The 13,115-nt window shown below is 36.5% G+C and overlaps 1 protein-coding gene across 1 annotated transcript in view; it reads left to right on the top strand.

Annotated features, from left to right (window-relative positions):
• Positions 1 to 13,115, top strand: part of LOC311597241 (cadherin-10) — a 191,299-nt gene that overhangs the window by 38,837 nt on the left and 139,347 nt on the right. The window lies entirely within an intron of this gene.

The raw sequence follows: 13,115 nt of genomic DNA, 5'->3' as shown, positions 1-13,115 counted from the left end.
TCCAGTATTTTTCTTTCCTCACTATGTTCCCTTCCTTACATTTTGGAAGAGTAATGTACATTCTGTACTATGATATGTTGGAAGTATGTGATCTGCTTTTTTTCTTTTTAATTTTTATTTTATAGGGGATTACAGTTAAGAGTTTGCATGACCCTCAGCAATGCTTTGATTTTTGGACTTTTAAACGTTGTTGGGATAGTGATACACTATGTGGTCATTTGAAATTGAACTAAATGCATTTTGCATTATGTTATAGCTACAAGCCTTTGTGAAGCAGAGAATGTGATGGATGATATAGGTATAGTCCCTATAGATTTACTTGTTTCAATGGTTGGCCATAGGGAGGAGCACTATTAGGAAGTGTGGCCTTACTGGAAGAGGTGTTGCCTTCTTAGAGGAAGTGCATCACTGTGGAGGCAGGCCTTTGGAGTCATATGTGTTCAAGTTCCAGCTGGTGTGGAAGTTGCCTCCTTCTGGCCGCTTGTGGAAGAAACCTCCTCCTTCCTGCCTGTGGATCAAGATGCAGAACTCTTGGCTCCTCAGGCACAGTGTAAGCCTGTACACCCCCATGCTTCCTGCCATGAGGATAAAGAACTGAACCTCTGAAACTGTAAGCAAGCCCCATTTAAGTGTTTTCCTTTACAAGAATTGCTTTGGTCCTGGTGTTTCCTCACAGTAATGGAAACCCTAACTAAGAAGGTATACTAACTAATACTAAAACAAAACTATTATCAAATGTTTAACCTCAAATTCTTGGGTTCTCTACCTGTGAGTTGCGACCTGTGAAGCTGTGACTCATTAGGGGTTTAATGGCCCTTTCACAGGGGTTGCATATCACATAACCTGCATATCAGATATTTACATAACAAGTCATAATAGTATCAAAGTTACAGTTATGAAGTTGTAACAAAACTAATTTTATGGTAGATGTCACCCCAACATCAGAAACTGTATTGACATGTAGGGTTAGGAAAATTGAGAGCCATTGCTATAATTGTTTGGAGATTTGTGTAACATATACCCTAGAAAGTTAAACAAAATAAAGACAGTATAATGCTTCAAGATATAATTTTTAAAAAATACATGGCATACTAGACATGGACTTTTCTAATAATTTGGTGAATTATTCTTTTTAAAAGAACTTATACAGGAAAAAAAGCCTAATGGGTGATCTTACCAGTGAGAACTCATAGGGATCTGGTGACCCAATGATAGTCAGAAAGCTCTTTTTAAAAATTATTTCATTAAAAATACATTATACTCACCAGAAGCCAGACGTCTATAAAGAATTCTCCCTCTTGAGATACATAAGTTTTAAAATGATTCTCAGTCTTAAATGCAAGTTATTATTTTTATCAGCTTTCTTCTATATATGGCCTAACTATACTCATCCAAGGAAATACATTTGCACTGTAGCAGGATAACTTCACATGAGAATAGAGATAACGTGCTCCTGACTGGGGACAAGACTTAATTGATATGATTGCCTGCTGTGACCATATGAGGACCTGAGTTCAATGCATTCAAATAATAAGAATAAAAACCAAAGCATGTCTGTGGTGGCTTATCATTGTGGATCAGAGACCATTGCATCATAGGAGCTCCGTGGTCAACTTATATAGCCAAAACAATTTGATTCCAGTTCAGTGAAGGTTTTTTTTTTTCTCAAGTCAGTAAGGTGGTAGCAGTTGATGTCATCTACATAATGTGGCTTCTGAATATGTACACAGGAGCATATGCATGTACCTGTTTAGTTATGTGAATGCAACACACATACAAAATTACATCACAAAAAACATGTTTCATATATACTTATCCAATGTTTCTTAATGACAAAGATAAGCCAATAAATGTTCTCTTTGAAAAATTCAGAATGACTCATGGTGATGAATCTATAAAGAAATAATCACAATAGAATGAAATGAATGAGGATGTACTGAGGGATAATTATAAGTTGGGTAGTCATAAGTTGCGAAGATATCTGTCGCGCCTCGCTCGACCAGCAAGAAAGACGCGACCACCAGTTCCTCTCTCAAGCGGTTTTACTCAGGCTTTGTTTCCAGGAGAATCCCCCGAGCCACTCCCGTCACGCTCATTTATACCATCCAAACAGCCAATCACACTAAGCCACATCTCACACACTGATAGGCTCGTAGAGGCAGAGCTAATGCAAGCAGCGAGCGTCTTCCAAATAAGGACTTGTTTACCTCCACCGAGGCAGCTCTGGCTGCATGCCAGATGCCATCTTGGAGCGAGATCCACAAAGGGCTCTGTGGCTCTCCACAGATATCCCAGTTGATATTGCTGAAATATGAACTAACTTAAGTACGTGAAATATAGAGAGGAGAGATTCCACAGACGCAGACTAGCAGTTGAAAAGATCTTGGTGCAGAAACGGACTGGGTAGTACAATGGTGGATACAAACAAAGGGGATTGTATCAGAGTGTCAATCAGGAGAAAATGAGCAAGGGTTTAGGGAATGCCAAATCAATATTTGCATGTATCGTAAGTCATTTAATCAACTAGATAGAATACTAAGGGTGTATTTCAGCATGTGTGAGAGAGCAGCACCGACAGTCTTCGAGGGGAGAGATGCAGGTGCTTGTCTCAGCAACTGGAGATAGCACACTGGCTATGGCTGTACCCTACAGGACACCATCACCTACTTGCCTAGGGAATAGGTATGCAAAAATGTAAAGATGTTTGCTCTTCTCTTTGTTTATCTCACAACAAGAAAAAATAAAAAAAGAACAAAAACCAAGTTTAACATCCTCTATTTCAAATAAGTTTAAAGCTTGGGTATCCCTATAGTTCTTCAAAATTACCACCCAAATATCAAATCTTTAGTTTTTGAGGTTATAATAATTTCTTTATTCCCCCTGCCCCTTTTCCTTTATCTCCAAACTCTCACACATTCTTTCTCGCTCTTTTTTTTAAAGGATCTGCTCTTCTGCCTCCTGATTGTTGTTTTGTGTATGTGTTCCTAAATACATGAATACAATGAGTATATTTTTACTCGTATTTGTATATTTTTCTGGCCTGACCATTTGGTATTGTATAACCAATTTTGAACTCTTCTCTAGAAGGGACCGTTTCTTAGGGTTTAAGTCTTTGAGTTTTCCCACCCACCCACCCTTTAACATATTTATTGGGGTCATTCTTATGCAGGTCATGTTTAACAGGCATGTTGGCCAGATTTTATGTGTGTAGCTTCTGGAATTCTGAGGAAGTATAATCTCAAAGAATTTTTTCTCATCCTAGAGCTCTTCCAATCTTTCTACCCACACTTTGGCAATGATCTCTCCGCCTTAGGTACAGGAGTGGGGGTATAGATGAAGGAGTTGGGACTGGGCTCTGCAAATCTGCATTTTATTGGTTGTGATTTCCATGTGCTGCAAAGGAAAGTTTCCTTAATGAGAGATAAGTATTTTCATACTTATTTATGGAAATAAGGATAAAGGTTTTGAAGGTTATTACATATTATCCTGGTTTAGTAAAGAAGTACTTGTAGGTTCTCTTTTAAGATCCATGACTTAAGTTATTCTGAGTAGGTGGCTAGTATTCCAATACCAAGCATAATGTCCTATTATTGAGTGAGTCTTAAGTCCAATTAAAGGTCTACTTGTTACCTCCAAGGTCTATGAGCCATATGGCTATTGTGCCATGCTTGCCAACGTTATGATTTATAGGCAACGTAGCTGGGTATCATTATTGTTTTCCTCCCTCCCTTGGAAGATTGCTTATCACCTTCTAGTACCATTAAAGCTAGTTTCCACAGACGAAGGCTTTCAGGTAATTTCCATCTCAGAGTTTCTGGATCCTGTGTCTATGGTGCATGATGTTTTCAGAAATAAAGACTTACCTTCAACCTCTGGAGAGTATCCAAAGGTAAAATCACTACACTGTAACGTTTTGGGAATCTCTTGGAGAGCACTATCAACAACTCAAAAGAGGATGTCACATGCCTGAAGTTGGAATAATTCTTAGATCAGTGGTTCTCAGCCTGTGAGCTGTGACCCCTTTGTGAGTTGAACAACTCTTTTACAGGGCTGGCCTATGACAATGTGTATTTGGATATTTACATTACAATTTATAACAGCAGAAATACTACAGTTATGAAGATGCAATGAAAATAAATGGTCTAAGGGTCTTGAGAGGAGCGTTAAGCACATGCTATATTTCATGATAAGAAACTTTTATCAGGTTCTTAGTTTCCAATCTTCAGATTTGAGTGCATAGCCTGAGTTAATGGTGAAAGCAGCCTACTACAAAGTGACCATTGTAAGGCTAGCAAGATGAGGAGGCAATAGAAAAGTGGGTACCAAGGTACAAGTGACCTAAACTTGGAAATGAGAGAAACAAGGGAGGGCACTAACTGGGGAAGCTGGAATGAGATCATTACAGAAACTAGAGAGTAAAAGAACAAGAAAAGGAGATCAAAATAACAGTAAGGATGTTTATAAAAGTCATATGCTATCATACTATTAAATATTTACCTATAATATACATATTCCAGTGTATAAATACATATGTACATATACACAATTTAAATTAAAAAATCAAATATTGAATTTTAGTGAAGTTTTCAGAGAAATGGTGTAGAATACACTAGCCTACTGTTTATGCCTAGTTCCCTATGTGATATACACATAAACTAAATTTTACAGTATATAGAAAGCTATGAAAATCAGCTAAAGGAAATTGTGGAACAATTAAACACTCACTATTTCCTTTGGTTCTTCAAAGATATGCCAGTCATTTCATCAAATGTTTAATTTATTAGCTTGTTACTATTTATAGTTTAAAAATTTGATAGATTCACAACTATGTCAGATAAGCTAGTAAGTTATTGATTCTTTTGTAAAAAAAATCATACTGTTGTTTAAATCAGTATAAGTGACTCATTAGGAAATTCACCAATTAATTAAAGATTGCAATTGCTTGAATGAACCATGGCAGTGAGACATGTTCCTATTTATCTTTAGTTTTAGAAATAATAAGGCTAATGTTTCACTTGCAGTGTTTTGTCAGGTTTTTGTTAATATACAGTGCGAGGACAGAGCCTTTCTCTAGACTTTTCAAACTTTGGCGATGATTGGAACAGAACTCTGACTTAGTCTGAATCAAAGGTGTTTATGTTAGAGCTCTCTAACAATACTGACCACACCGTGGGTCCAAAATAAACACTTATGGGCACAATTATCAAAGTGTGTTCCCTAGTTTTCTGTTACAATTTAGGTACATTCTTGCGGTCTTCTACTCGCAAATCATGGTTTTAAAGTCCGTGTACCTCTAGGCACAGATAGTTCTTCATATTCTAAAGTTGTGCTTTTACATTTTTTAAATGTTGTTTTAAAAAAACGTGTGCACATGTCTGTGTGGGTGTGCATGTGCCACAGTGCTTCTATGGAGATGAGAGGCCAACTTACATTAGCTGGTTTTCTCTTGTCATCGCTGACTCCAGGGATGTAACCAGGGCGTGGAGGTTGGAACAAAGCATTGGGCATGGTAGTTGTCTTCCCCCATTTAGGTCTTACTGTTTGTACTATATTTTTCTAATCTTAAGCACATATTTAATTTAGCAAACAATTTTTTTGAGAAAAAATGTCATCCAGGATGGTTTATTTTACCTGGGTACAGACGATGAACAGTTCCCGAAAGGCAAGTTCTGCTAGAGTAATCTACTAAACAGTATATTGTTTAGTCTATGTCTTGTGACACATGATCATTGCAGACTGCCTCTGTATTAAGTGATGCTTTCCAAATTTGTTTATTACATCTTGAAACAGTTGCCACCATATCCTACGTAGTATCATTGCACCTTTTTTTTTTTTTAACATAGGGATCAAGAATGTCTTGGGTCTACCAAGAAAAGACTTGATACCCTAGCACCATATTCAGGGGGAGGAGGTCCCCCACAGCCACCGTCATAGGGAAGGGGGATTGGGGTGAAAGTGGGAGGGAGGGAGGAATGGGAGGATGCATGGGATGGGATAGAAAATGAGATGTAATAGGAATTATTTTTAATTTTCAATAAAAATGTGTAAAAAAAAAAAGAATGTCTTGGGTGATATCAGCAACTGTTGATGACATTCTTGATCCTTATGTAAAAAAAAAAAAGAAAGAAAGAAAGAAAGAAAGAAAGAAAGAGAAAAGAAAAAAGGAGGAATAAGTGACAAACTGCCATTTCTTACTCCACCTCTTTTTTTCTTTATGAAGATTGTAACTGCAAGCCTAACAATTCAGTGAAGACTATACTGAAAATAGTTTTGAAAGCTGCAACAGAGACAAAAGAAAAAGCTTAGAAAGTAATTTTAATATTTTTGCTAAGATGCCTTTAAACATGAATTGCTCTTCTGTAAAGATATGTGGTACCCAACCACGCTTTTTCTATTTACTCACAGATATATTAGCAACATGGAGTACAAGCTCACTATTCTTTTTCTTTCCTCCATAGCATGTAGCTATAATTAGACAATATGAGAATGTTGCCATCCAGCTCTGATTCTAAGTTGTTCTATAGACAGTCTTAAATGTTGATTTGTACTTATCCTTTTTCATTTTATGAATCTGAGACCTTTCATAAGGGTGAAAAAAATAATTTCAGAAGTGTTTTCTTTTCGCAAGAGATCTAAAATATGGAAAACTATTATATTATGTAGTTCAGGTAGTGGTAAAATAAGATCATAACGAAGAGATTAAAAACCTCTTTGAAATTTCCTTTGTTCATGTTTTTTATTCCAATTGGTATAGCATTACTTCTTTAGTATAATTTAAAATTTAATACTTATTGATGACCACTAGAGTAGTTTATATGGTTCCTACATGTAATTGTTAATATCTTACATTCTTTGTAGAAGATATGATTTATAACAATATTAAGTGTATGTTGGTTATTACAGTAGGTTTTTACTAATTTCTAACACAGTATTTCAAAATTGAACTGCTCAGGAAACAAGGATCACTTCAGTTTCTGTAGAGGAGGTATCTGTGTAGAGGCGGGTTAGTGGATACTCTGCAGTACCTTTTCACACGTCACAATCAAGGTGTTATCTGAGGGGTGCTGAGCCACTGGGTATTTCTGAGTTTCAGTTCCTAGCTGACTATTGGACTGAGGATCTCAGTTCCCTGCTGGCTATTGGGCTATGGCCTCTGTGCAATCTTTGCCTGAAAACTGCTACAGTGTGGCGGCTTTGCTCACCCTATTCTGTAAGCCAGGAATGAAATAGCAGTTGGACTTTAGCAAGAGATAGATGGTAATTGTGATCATTGCAATACTATCCTGCCACCTATATTATATTCTAAAATTAGAAGCACTGGGTTAGTCTACAGTGACTCCCATGTTAGTAAATAAAGCATATAGACTAAAGGCAAAGGTCACTGTAGACTAGCTGGAAAGCTGGGTTTTAATAAGAAATACAAAACAAACAAACAAACAAAAATTACTTTTGGAGGCTGGGAAGACAGTGCGGTTGTTACAGCACTTGCTGCTCTCAAGGAGTCTATATTCAGTTCTCAGTACCTATGTCAAGAGGCTCACAGTTCTTTGTTAACTCCACATTCAGGGGATTTGACATCTCTGGCTTCCAAGAGAATCTGTATACATGTATACATATTCATACGCACACACATCTACATTTAATGAAAACTGACTAAATAAGTCTTTAAAAAAACCTACCATAAAGCATAGGAGATAAGGTTCCTTTAGCAGTTTTTCTAGTGATGCTGTTTCGTTTTCCTCTGTATCTGTGTCCTTGGCATTTTAAGTTATGAATTCTCTGGTAGGAAGACAGAATAATAAAGGAGAAAGAAGCCTCCTTAAACCCCATGGTAGCCACTTGCCAGCTATATTACATTAACCATGTTACTTAGTGCCTCAACGCTCTGAGATTTATTGATTAAATAATATTTTAACTTAATACAACCAAACCTTGGACTTTCTTTAAAGAGAAGTAGTGAAATATATCACTTTCCTGGAGTTTACTGGGCAAACAAGTATCTATCTAAAGAATCTATGTTCAATAATAGGACAAAAAAGCAGTTGCCCTTTCCCACATCCCTAATTAACCTAGACGAGAAACTGGTCCAATAATGTAGAAAAAAAAATATGTATTCCACAGTGAAGGAGGTTTTCCTTCTTTTGTTTTCTTACATTTCTGGTAACATTTTCTAAAAATTATCCTTTGACACTCATAGTACTTTGTATTTTGGACCATTAGGGACTGGTAGCCAAAAGCTAGGGCCCTTACAAAACAGCCACGGAGGGTGTAATCCATCCTTTTTGTCCCACACTGGTACCTGTAACTTCTTCCTTCTCTCCAGCTGCTTGCACATTTCTACATAATTTTCTCTGCCTTTCAAGTACTTCTAAGTGCTGACACTTAAACTCCTTTGACAGTTTTGACTGAAGAAAATAAAACCTAGCATGGGAATATTACTGGGAAATATTTATTGATGTTGTTAAGAAGATTTCACTAGAAATAAATCAATATATAATCGCTATATTCAAGGATCGTAATTCCGTTTTTGTAGAGCTGTTTAACTTTGCCATTCAGAGAAAACCTAATGTTTTATTCATGTGTTTTTTTGGAATAGAGGCCAAACATTCATATTTATAATATGGAAAATGTTCCACATTAATATTTAAATATCTATCTCTAAATTTAATCAAATACAATTAGCATAATGGAAGCAAAAATATATGATCCTAGTCAATACCGTCTTATGGACTTACCAACTACTGTTTATTGGAATCAAGATTTTAAAGTTCAATTTGTATTTAAAAAGCTATTTAATATGATCTTTTTAATAATATATAGTCCAATGCATGTATCTTCAGCAGTCGTAGCATTTCTTTTTCACATCTATAGAAGTGAGAATCTACTTCACAATATTGTAAAAACTAACTCATCCTTTGTAAAAGTGCCACCTCATTGACTTCCCTGTAATAATTTCTCATATGTGACAGTTTATATTTCAGAACTGTTTCAATATAAAATTAACTCCTTTAAGCAGGGATCCATTAGTGAGGTCTTCAGTCTGTGTATAGTGACAACATGAGGTACTTCTGTAGCTGGGCTCTTTACAATGCACTGCAGAATGGTTCTACAAGCTCCCTCCTCCCACTCTCTTCGCCTTCTTTTATTCTTCCTTAGATGTTGTAGTCTGAATTCTGGGCATCACAGGAAAATAACTATATGAGCACTGCACATGCCATAGCTACTATGGTCAGTAATTCTGATGAGCATCTGTCCGTGGAGGCGAAGCCAGCCAGCAGTAGAGGTAGAAGAGTGCCAACCAGTTGGAGAAAGGTGTAACCAGGCTTGAAAGTCATGGAAGAGCTCATGAGGAAAAGGTGACGTCAAAGTGCTGATAGAGAACTGACATAACTTTATAATGGTGGCAATGGTCTCATGAGTGCCTGCTGTTTCCTACTGCAGAGTGACACTTTCCTTTCACACCTGCACTAATTTCAAGAGTGATCATTTTATCAGATACATTTTAATTTGTGTGTGTATGTGTGTGTGTGTGTGTACACCATCTATTGTTTAGTCAACTTTTCTGGGGCATGGCTGAGAGCTGTGAAGGAAGAGTTAGAACTTTTGACTGTCTGCTAGACACGAAACAGTTGATGGAAGTGCATAGATGGGAGGGTGGTCTCGGGAGCCCCATCCAGTACAGAATATGCTCAGGAATTAAGCAACCAACGGAAGAATCAGTAGAAAAACAAAAGGAAGAAGGCAAAGACTATAGGCCCAAGATGCAGTGTAGGGTAGGAAGTATTCATGCTCCAGGGCCTGACACTCTTGGATCTTCTTTGTTCTTTTCTCTTTCTTGAGAGTCAGTGTTCAACAGCTTTAATGGTTTTCTTTCTTGGTAGAGAGGGCACGTTCCTTGCCTGCTATATTTATTGTACACTCTGTTCATTGTGAAATGCTGAGTCAAGTTTTAAGAATTCAACAGTTACTAAGAACCAAATACTTTATTCTTCAGACACAGTGATGAAAGTACATTTTGAAACATATAGCTACCTTAACACTCCTATATTCTGTCAACACACTTGAGGTTTGATACCCAAAGCTTCATGCCCAAAGTATAGTATTAGGATAACTGAGAAGCAAATTGTGTGTTATGGAAGTTAAGAGTCCCAAATTAAAAAAGAAAAGTTTTCAAATATTTGCACAGTAAAATAATTATTTACATGTCAAGTTTGTTTCATTCCAAGTGTACTGGGTAGTTTTATGGAAACCTGACACAAGCTAGAGTTATCAGAAAGGAGGGAGTCTCAAATTAAGAATATGATTCCAGAGGATCTGGCTGTAAGCAAGTTTATAGGGCATTCTCTTAATTAGTGATATAGGGGAGGGCCCAGTCCATTGTGAGTGGGGAGGGGCATTCCTTAACAGGTTATCCTGGGTTCTATAGGAAGGCAGGCTGAGCAAGCCACTCAAGCAGCCTCTGCAGCCTCTGCAGCCTCATCAGCTCCTGGTCCAGCTTCCTGACCTGCTTGAGTTGCTGCCCTCACTACTTTTGATGGTGAACTGTTATAGGGAATTGTGAGCGAAATTAACCCTTTTCCTCCCAAGTTTCTTTTGAACACAGTATTTCATCAGAGTACTAGAAAACCCTAAGATAACAAATACAATTATGGTTTGACACATAAAAATCAGTTAATACTAACACATCATAAAAAGAAAAGGATACCCATTCAGTGAGCACCTCAATAGGTACAGAAAAATGTATGTGTATTAAAAATTCTTTAATTTAAAAGCTCTAAAGAGCAGCTATAAAAATTTCATAACCTAGGATAAAAAATCCTTTATGACTGGGTGGTAGCAAACATCATCCTAGTTAAGAAAAGTCCAAAAGCTTTTTCTTTATGAGCATGAACAAAATGAATGTGCTTGATCCTACTGCTCCTCTTTAATAGTACCAGAAAAATTTTAGAAAGAACAATTAGATGAAAGAAAAGGCATTCAAATACTAAAGGAAAAAGTGAAATTACCACAAGACTGTATATACTGTGATGCTATTGTATATACTGTGATGCTATTATAGAAAAGTCCAGAGATTATAGCAAAAGATTACTACAACTTAAAAATAAATTCACTAAAGTAGCAGGATTAAAAATCAAGATAAATGAATATATTTTCTATATACTTCTAATCAAATTCTTCAGAAAGGAATATGAACACTGAACAATTCATTGTAGCTGCAACACTAAACAAATAAGCAAAGAAAAAGACAGAAAAACCCAATGTATTAACATACCTAAGGAAGTGAAAGACTTCTACAGAGAAAATAATAAACCATTAAAAAAAAAGAGAATAAAGAAGAATAAAATCAAAGAAGGTGACATGAAGAGGTAGAAAGATAGCCTATTAACTGGAATAATTAATACAATTAAAATATTCGTACTAATCAAGTTTGTCACACAGATTCAATGTAAGTTCTACTAAAATAGCAATGTCATGGTTTGACTATACTGGTGCACACTTTTTCCATCATTAGGTGGTAGAAGTGTGCAGAAAACATTGCACATCTGTATGTCCCAGTCTACCTAGAGAGTTCTAAGCACAGTATGACTACATAGTACAAACCCCTCTCAGCAATGACAAGAAAAAGAAATTGCAATGATCACAATGTTCACATAAACACAGAACAAGGGCAAGCATGAACAAAAGCAAAAACTTGTCAACAAAGCCACATCTCCCCATCTTTCTTGTTAAATGTTTAAACGGGCAAACATTGAAGAAGGGATGTTTTCTGCAATAAAGTTTCCTAGGAAACCCGGAATTTACATCTTACGAATTGAAATTTGACCTCTATATCTCACCGTGGACAAAGTCAACTCAAACGCATAAGAAACTTTGCTGTTATATGTATGTTACTACAGCCAAAGATGGGGGAACACTTGAAGATACTGGTATAGCCAATGATTTTCTGAATTCTCCCAGATCAACTGGCAAATTACGTTATGTCACAATCAGAAGCTTTGTATTAATAGAGGCAATCAGCCAATGATGGGGGACTATAGCACAGAGAAAATATTTAGCAGCTATTCTGACAGTACTCAAATTATATGAAGAACTGATATAAATTAATGGAGTATAATCTGTACCAAGTGAAAGTGAGCAGATTGTTTGAATAGATATTTTCAGAAAAGAAAGCATAAATGGTCAATAAATAGATTAAACCATGCTCACTATCTTTAACGATCAGGGAAACATAAATGGAAGCTAAAATAGAGTTGTTATTTCACCTCATTTAGAGTGGCTTGTTTTTTAACAAAACAGAATGTAGAGGCCTCAGGAAAAGAGATCCGTTATAACAATGATACTATGAATATAAAATAATACGGAAATATGGATAATACAATGAAAAATCCTCACAAAAGTGAAAATAAAGTTTAATAGGACTCAGTTATGCCTTCGTGGCTATACGTCTGAGAGCAAAATGAATTTGGCATAGAACTGAAATAGCTGCTTGCCATTTTGGTTATTATAGTATTCACAATTCCTAAGACAAGATGTATCAATAGATGCCTGATAACTGGTGAAGAAGTAAAGAAAATAAGAATGTGTACACAATTGAGATGCTCAGTCATAGATAGAAAACAACAACAACAATCCTGCCTTCTACAAGAAAATAGATGGACCTGAAAGATATCAAGTTAAGTGAAATAAGCCAGAACTGAAAACAAATATCCTATGTTCTGTCTCACAGTGAGAGCTGGAACTAAAAATCAACAGGGGTCTTGGGAAACAACCCATTTGGTTAAGTTCCTGCTACACAAATATGGCGATTGAAGACCAGAAAATGACCCTGAGAACTTACATAGAAAGCTAGGTGGGGTGCAACATTGTACTTGTTACACCTGACTATTGCCAGGAGAGAAGACCAAATCCTTGATTGTCCAATTAAAGCAAACTGTATTCTGGATGCACTTGGGACTGACCTGCAGGTTGTCTCACTTTAATTTGAAAGACAGCAGCCACTGCTGTTCTCTAGAAGTTCCTTTTTATAGGAGAGATAAGGTATTCACAGGCTAAAGAGAGTTGGCTGGTAGACATTGTTATGTAATGAAAGGAAAGGAGCACGGGAAAGGATATAA

Source organism: Acomys minous (genome assembly GCF_964271855.1).
Source record: "Acomys minous genome assembly, chromosome: 5".
Lineage (NCBI taxonomy): Eukaryota > Metazoa > Chordata > Mammalia > Rodentia > Muridae > Acomys > Acomys minous.
Note: the sequence above shows the minus strand (reverse complement) of the source record. Positions and strands in the feature narration are given on the sequence as shown.